Source organism: Oncorhynchus gorbuscha, linkage group LG19 (assembly GCF_021184085.1).
Source record: "Oncorhynchus gorbuscha isolate QuinsamMale2020 ecotype Even-year linkage group LG19, OgorEven_v1.0, whole genome shotgun sequence".
Taxonomy (NCBI): Eukaryota; Metazoa; Chordata; class Actinopteri; order Salmoniformes; family Salmonidae; genus Oncorhynchus; species Oncorhynchus gorbuscha.
Genome location: NC_060191.1, coordinates 5720940 through 5729651, shown reverse-complemented (window position 1 = coordinate 5729651; position 8712 = coordinate 5720940).

Below are 8712 nucleotides of genomic sequence, written 5' to 3'. Positions count from 1 at the left end.
TAGATACAGTAGATAAAGTAGATACTAAAAAGATACATTAGATACTAGATAGCTACAGTGGATACAGTAGATAATAAAGAGATACACAGATACTAAAGAGATACAGTAGGTACTAGATAGATACAGTAGATAGAGTAGATATTAGACAGATACAGTAGACACTAAAGAGATACAGTAGATACCAGATATATACAGTAGATACTAGATAGATACAGTAGATAGAGTAGATACAAGATAGATACAGTAGATACTAGATAGATACAGTAGATACAGTAGATACTAGATACATATAGTAGATACTAACTAGATACAGTAGATACAGTAGAAACTAGATAGATACAGTAGATACCAATGAGATACAGTAGATACTAGAGAGATACAGTAGATACTAAAGAGATAGAGTAGATACTAGATAGATACAGTAGATACTAACTAGATATAGTAGACACAGTATATACTAAAGAGATACAGTAGATACTAAAGAGATACAGTATATACTAGATAGAAACAGTAGATACTAGATAGATACATTAGATACCAATGAGATACAGTAGATACTAGAGAGATACAGTAGATACTAAAGAGGTAAATTAGATACTAGATAGATACAGTAGATCAAGTAGATACTAGATAGATACAGTAGATAAAGTAGATACTAGATAGATACAGTAGATACTAGATAGCTACAGTATATACAGTAGATACTAAAGAGATACACAAAATACTAAAGAGATACAGTAGATACTAAAGAGATAAAGTAGATACTAGAAAGATACAGTAGATCAAGTAGATACTAGATAGATACAGTAGATACTAGATAGATACAGTAGATACTAGATAGATATAGTAGATACAGTAGATACTAGATAGATACAGTAGACACTAGATAGATACAGTAGATACTAAAAATATACAGTAGATACTAGATAGGTACAGTAGATACTAGATAGATACAGTAGATACAGTAGATACTAGATATATACAGTAGATACAGTAGATACTAAAGGGTTACAGTAGATACTAGATAGATACAGTAGATACTAGATAGATACAGTAGATACTAAAGAGTTACAGTAGATACTAGATAGATACAGTAGATACTAACTAGATACAGTAGATACAGTAGAAACTAGATAGATACAGTAGATACCAATGAGATATGGTAGATACTAGAGAGATACAGTAGATACTAAAGAGATAAAGTAGATACTATAAAGATACAGTAGGTACTAACTAGATATAGTAGATACAGTAGATACTAAAGAGATACAGTAGATACTAGATAGATACAGTAGATAAAGTAGATACTAAAGAGATAAAGTAGATACTAGATAGATACAGTAGATACAGTAGATACTAGATAGATACAGTAGATACTAAAAAGATACATTATATACTAGATAGCTACAGTAGATACAGTAGATACTAAAGAGATACAGTAGATACAGTAGATACTAGACAGATACAGTAGATACTAAAGAGATACAGTAGACACTAGATAGATACAGTAGATAGAGTAGATACAAGATAGATACAGTAGATACTAGATAGATACAGTAGATACAGTAGATACTAGATAGATACAGTAGACACTAGATAGATACAGTAGATACAAAAAATATACAGTATATACTAGATAGGTACAGTAGATACTAGATAGATACAGTAGATACTAAAGAGATACAGTGGCTACAGTATATAATAAATAGATACAGTAGATACTAGATAGATACAGTAGATACAGTAGATACTAGATATATACAGTATATACAGTAGATACTAAAGAGATACAGTAGACACTAGATAGATACAGTAGATACTAGATAGATACAGTAGATACTAAAGAGTTACAGTAGATACTAGATAGATACAGTAGATACTAACTAGATACAGTAGATACACTAGAAACTAGATAGATACAGTAGATATCAATGAGATACAGTGGATACTAGAGAGATACAGTAGATACTAAAGAGATAAAGTATATACTAGATAGAAACAGTAGATACTAGATAGATACACTAGATACCAATGAGATACAGTAGATACTAAAGAGATAAAGTAGATACTAGATAGATACAGTCGATCAAGTAGATACTAGATAGATACAGTAGATAAAGTAGATACTAGATAGATACAGTAGATACTAGATAGCTACAGTATATACAGTAGATACTAAAGAGATACACAAAATACTAAAGAGATACAGTAGATACTAAAGAGATAAAGTAGATACTAGATAGAGACAGAAGATCAAGTAGATACTAGATAGATCAAGTATATACTAGATAGATACAGTAGATACTAGATAGATACAGCAGACACAGTAGATACTAGATAGATACAGTAGATACAGTAGATACTAGATAGATACAGTAGACACTAGATAGATACAGTAGATACTAAAAATATACAGTATATACTAGATAGATACAGTAGATACATTATATAATAAATAGATACAGTAGATACTAGATAGATACAGTAGATACATTAGATACTAAAGAGATACACAGATACTAAGGAGATACAGTAGGTACTAGATAGATACAGTAGATACTAGACATATACAGTAGATACTAAAGAGATACAGTAGATACTAGATATATACGTTAGATACTAGATAGATACAGTAGATACAGTAGATACTAAAGAGATACAGTAGATAATACATAGATACAGTAGATAGAGTAGATACAAGATAGATACATTAGATACTAGATAGATACAGTAGATACAGTAGATAGTAACTAGATACAGTAGATACAGTAGATACTAGATAGATACAGTAGACACTAGATAGATACAGTATATACTAAAAATATACAATATATACTAGATAGGTACAGTAGATACTAGATAGATACAGTAGATACTAAAGAGTTACAGTAAATACTAGATATATACAGTAGATACTAACTAGATACAGTAGATACAGAAGATACTAGATAGATACAGTAGATACTAACGAGATACAGTAGATACTAGATAGATACAGTAGATACAGAAGATACTAGATAGATACAGTAGATACTAACGAGATACAGTAGATACTAGATAGATACAGTAGATACTAAAGATATACAGTAGATACTAGATAGATACAGTAGATACTAGATATATACAGTAGATACTAAAGAGATACAGTATATACTAGATATATACAGTAGATACTAGATAGATACAGTAGCTACAGTAGATACTAGATAGATACAGTAGATACTAACTAGATACAGTAGATACAGTAGAAACTAGATAGATACAGTAGATACCAATGAGATACAGTAGATACTAGAGACATCCAGTAGATATTAAAGAGATAGAGTAGATACTAGATAGATACAGTAGATACTAACTAGATATAGTAGATACAGTAGATACTAAAGAGATACAGTAGATACTAAAGAGATACAGTATATACTAGATAGAAACAGTAGATACTAGATAGATATAGTAGATCAAGTAGATACTAGATAGATACAGTAGATAAAGTAGATACTAGATAGATACAGTAGATTCTAGATAGCTACAGTAGATATTAAAATATACAGTAGATACTAAAGAGATACACACAATTCTAAAGAGATACAGTAGATACTAAAGAGATAAAGTAGATACTAGATAGATACAGTAGATCAAGTAGATACTAGATAGATACAGTAGATACTAGATAGATACAGTAGACACTAGATAGATACAGTAGATACTAAAAATGTACAGTAGATACTAGATAGGTACAGTACATACTAGATAGATACAGTAGATACAGTATATAATAAATAGATACAGTAGATACTAGATATATACAGTAGATACTAAAGGGTTACAGTAGATACTAGATAGATACAGTAGATACTAGATAGATATAGTAGATACTAAAGAGTTACAGTAGATACTAGATAGATACAGTAGATACTAGATAGATACAGTAGATACAGTAGAAACTAGATAGATACAGTAGATACCAATGAGATACAGTAGATACTAGAGAGATACAGTAGATACTAAAGAGATAAAGTAGATACTAGATAGATACAGTAGGTACTAACTAGATATAGTATATACAGTAGATACTAGATAGATACAGTTGATAAAGTAGATACTAGATAGCTACAGTATATACAGTAGATACTAAAGAGATACAAAAAATACTAAAGAGATACAGTAGATACTAGATAGATACAGTAGATATAGTAGATATTAGATAGATACAGTAGATACAGAAGTTACTAGCTAGATACAGTAGATACAGAAGATACTAGATAGATACAGTAGATACTAACGAGATACAGTAGATATTAGATAGATACAGTAGATACTAAAGAGATACAGTAGATACTAGATAGATACAGTAGATACTAAAGAGATACAGTAGATACTAGATAGATACAGTAGATACTAGATATATACAGTAGATACTAAAGAGATACAGTAGATACTAGATATATACAATAGATACAGTAGATTCTAGATTGATACAATAGATACTAAATAGATACAGTAGATAGTAACTAGATACAGTAGATACAGTAGATACTAGATAGATACAGTAGATACTAGATATATACAGTAGATAGTAACTAGATACAGTAGATACAGTAGATACAGTAGATACTAGATAGATACAGTAGATACTAGATATATACAGTAGATAGTAACTAGATACAGTAGATACAGGAGATACTAGATAGATACAGTAGATACTAGGTATATACAGTAGATAGTAACTAGATACAGTAGATACAGTAGATACAGTAGATACTAGATAGATACAGTAGATACTAGATATATACAGTAGATAGTAACTAGATACAGTAGATACAGTAGATACTAGATATATACAGTAGATAGTAACTAGATACAGTAGATACAGTAGATACTCTTTAAGGAATACCTAGGATAGGATAAGTAATCCTTCTCACCCCCCCTTTAAGATTTAGATGCACTATTGTAAAGTGACTGTTCTACTGGATGTCATAAGGTGAATGCACCAATTTGTAAGTCGCTCTGGATAAGAGTGTCTGCTAAATGACTTAAATGTAAATGTAAATGTACTAAAGAGATACAGTAGATACTAGATATATACAGTAGATAGTAACTAGATACAGTAGATACAGTAGATACTAGATAGATACAGTAGATACTAAAGAGATACAGTATATACTAGATTTATACAGTAGATACTAGATAGATACAGTAGATACTAAAGAGATACAGTAGATACTAGCTATATACAGTAGATACAGTAGATACTATATAGATACGTTAGATACTAAAGAGATACAGTAGATACTAAAAAGATACAGTAGATACAGTAGATACTAGATGGATACAATAGATACTAGATAGATACAGTAGATAGTAACTAGATACAGTAGATACATTAGATGCAGTAGATACGAGATAGATACAGTAGATACTGTAGATACTGAAGAGATACAGTTGATACTAGATAGATACAGTAGATACTAAAGAGATACAGTATATACTAGATAGATACAGTAGATACTAGATATATACAGTAGATAGTAACTAGATACAGTAGATACAGTAGATACTAGATAGATACAGTAGATACTAGATATCTACAGTAGATAGTAACTAGATACAGTAGATACAGTAGATACTAGATAGATACAGTAGATACTAAAGAGATACAGTATATACTAGATTTATACAGCAGATACTAGATAGATACAGTAGATAGTAAAGAGATACAGTAGATACTAGATATATACAGTAGATACTATATATATACAGTAGATAGTAACTAGATACAGTAGATACAGTAGATACTAAAGAGATACAGTAGATACTAGATATATACAGTAGATAGTAACTAGATACAGTAGATACAGTAGATACTAAAGAGATACAGTATATACTAGATTTATACAGTAGATACTAGATAGATACAGTAGATAGTAAAGAGATACAGTAGATACTAGATATATACAGTAGATACTATATATATACAGTAGATAGTAACTAGATACAGTAGATACAGTAGATACTAAAGAGATACAGTAGATACTAGATATATACAGTAGATAGTAACTAGATACAGTAGATACAGTAGATACTAAAGAGATACAGTATATACTAGATTTATACAGTAGATACTAGATAGATACAGTAGATAGTAAAGAGATACAGTAGATACTAGATAGATACAGTAGATACTAGATATATACAGTAGATAGTAACTAGATACAGTAGATACAGTAGATACAGTAGATACTAGATAGATACAGTAGATACTAGATATATACAGTAGATAGTAACTAGATACAGTAGATACAGGAGATACTAGATAGATACAGTAGATACTAGGTATATACAGTAGATAGTAACTAGATACAGTAGATACAGTAGATACAGTAGATACAGTAGATACAGTAGATACTAGATATATACAGTAGATAGTAACTAGATACAGTAGATACAGTAGATACTCTTTAAGGAATACCTAGGATAGGATAAGTAATCCTTCTCACCCCCCCTTTAAGATTTAGATGCACTATTGTAAAGTGACTGTTCTACTGGATGTCATAAGGTGAATGCACCAATTTGTAAGTCGCTCTGGATAAGAGTGTCTGCTAAATGACTTAAATGTAATGTAATGTAAATGTAATAAAGAGAGACAGTAGATACTAGATATATACAGTAGATAGTAACTAGATACAGTAGATACTAGATAGATACAGTAGATACTAGATAGATACAGTAGATACTAAAGAGATACAGTAGATACTAGATAGATACAGTAGATACTAGATAGATACAGTAGATACTAAAGAGATACAGTATATACTAGATTTATACAGTAGATACTAGATAGATACAGTAGATACTAAAGAGATACAGTAGATACTAGCTATATACAGTAGATACAGTAGATACTATATAGATACGTTAGATACTAAAGAGATACAGTAGATACTAAAAAGATACAGTAGATACAGTAGATACTAGATGGATACAATAGATACTAGATAGATACAGTAGATAGTAACTAGATACAGTAGATACATTAGATGCAGTAGATACGAGATAGATACAGTAGATACTGTAGATACTGAAGAGATACAGTTGATACTAGATAGATACAGTAGATACTAAAGAGATACAGTATATACTAGATAGATACAGTAGATACTAGATATATACAGTAGATAGTAACTAGATACAGTAGATACAGTAGATACTAGATAGATACAGTAGATACTAGATATCTACAGTAGATAGTAACTAGATACAGTAGATACAGTAGATACTAGATAGATACAGTAGATACTAAAGAGATACAGTATATACTAGATTTATACAGCAGATACTAGATAGATACAGTAGATACTAAAGAGATACAGTATATACTAGATAGATACAGTAGATACTAGATATATACAGTAGATAGTAACTAGATACAGTAGATACAGTAGATACTAGATAGATACAGTAGATACTAGATATCTACAGTAGATAGTAACTAGATACAGTAGATACAGTAGATACTAGATAGATACAGTAGATACTAAAGAGATACAGTAGATACAGTAGATACTAAAGAGATACAGTATATACTAGATTTATACAGTAGATACTAGATAGATACAGTAGATAGTAAAGAGATACAGTAGATACTAGATATATACAGTAGATACTATATATATACAGTAGATAGTAACTAGATACAGTAGATACAGTAGATACAGTAGATACAGTAGATAGTAAAGAGATACAGTAGATACTAGATATATACAGTAGATAGTAACTAGATACAGTAGATACTAGATATATACAGTAGATACTAAAGAGATACAGTAGATACTAGATATATACAGTAGATACTAGATATATACAGTAGATATTAACTAGATACAGTAGATACAGTAGATACTAGATAGATACAGTAGATACTAAAGAGATACAGTATATACTATATTTATACAGTAGATACTAGATATATACAGTAGATAGTAACTAGATACAGTAGATACAGTAGATACAGTAGATACTAAAGAGATACAGTAGATACTAGATATATACAGTAGATAGTAACTAGATACAGTAGATACAGTAGATACTAGATAGATACAGTAGATACTAGATATATACAGCAGATACTAAAGAGATACAGTAGATACTAGATAGATACAGTAGATACTAGATAGATACAGTAGATACTAGATATATACACTAGATAGTAACTAGATACAGTAGATACAGTAGATACTAGATCGATACAGTAGATACTAAAGAGGTACAGTATATACTAGATTTATACAGTAGATACTAGATAGATACAGTAGATACTAAAGAGATACAGTAGATAGTAACTAGATACAGTAGATACAGTAGATACAGTAGATACTAGATATATACAGTAGATACTAGATATATACAGTAGATAGTAACTAGATACAGTAGATACAGTAGATACAGTAGATACTAAAGAGATACAGTAGATAGTAACTAGATACAGTAGATACAGTAGATACAGTAGATACTAAAGAGATACAGTAGATAGTAACTAGATACAGTAGATACAGTAGATACAGTAGATACTAGATATATACAGTAGATACTAGATATATACAGTAGATAGTAACTAGATACAGTAGATACTAGATAGATACAGTAGATACTAGATATATACAGCAGATACTAAAGAGATACAGTAGATACTAGATATATACAGTAGATAGTAAC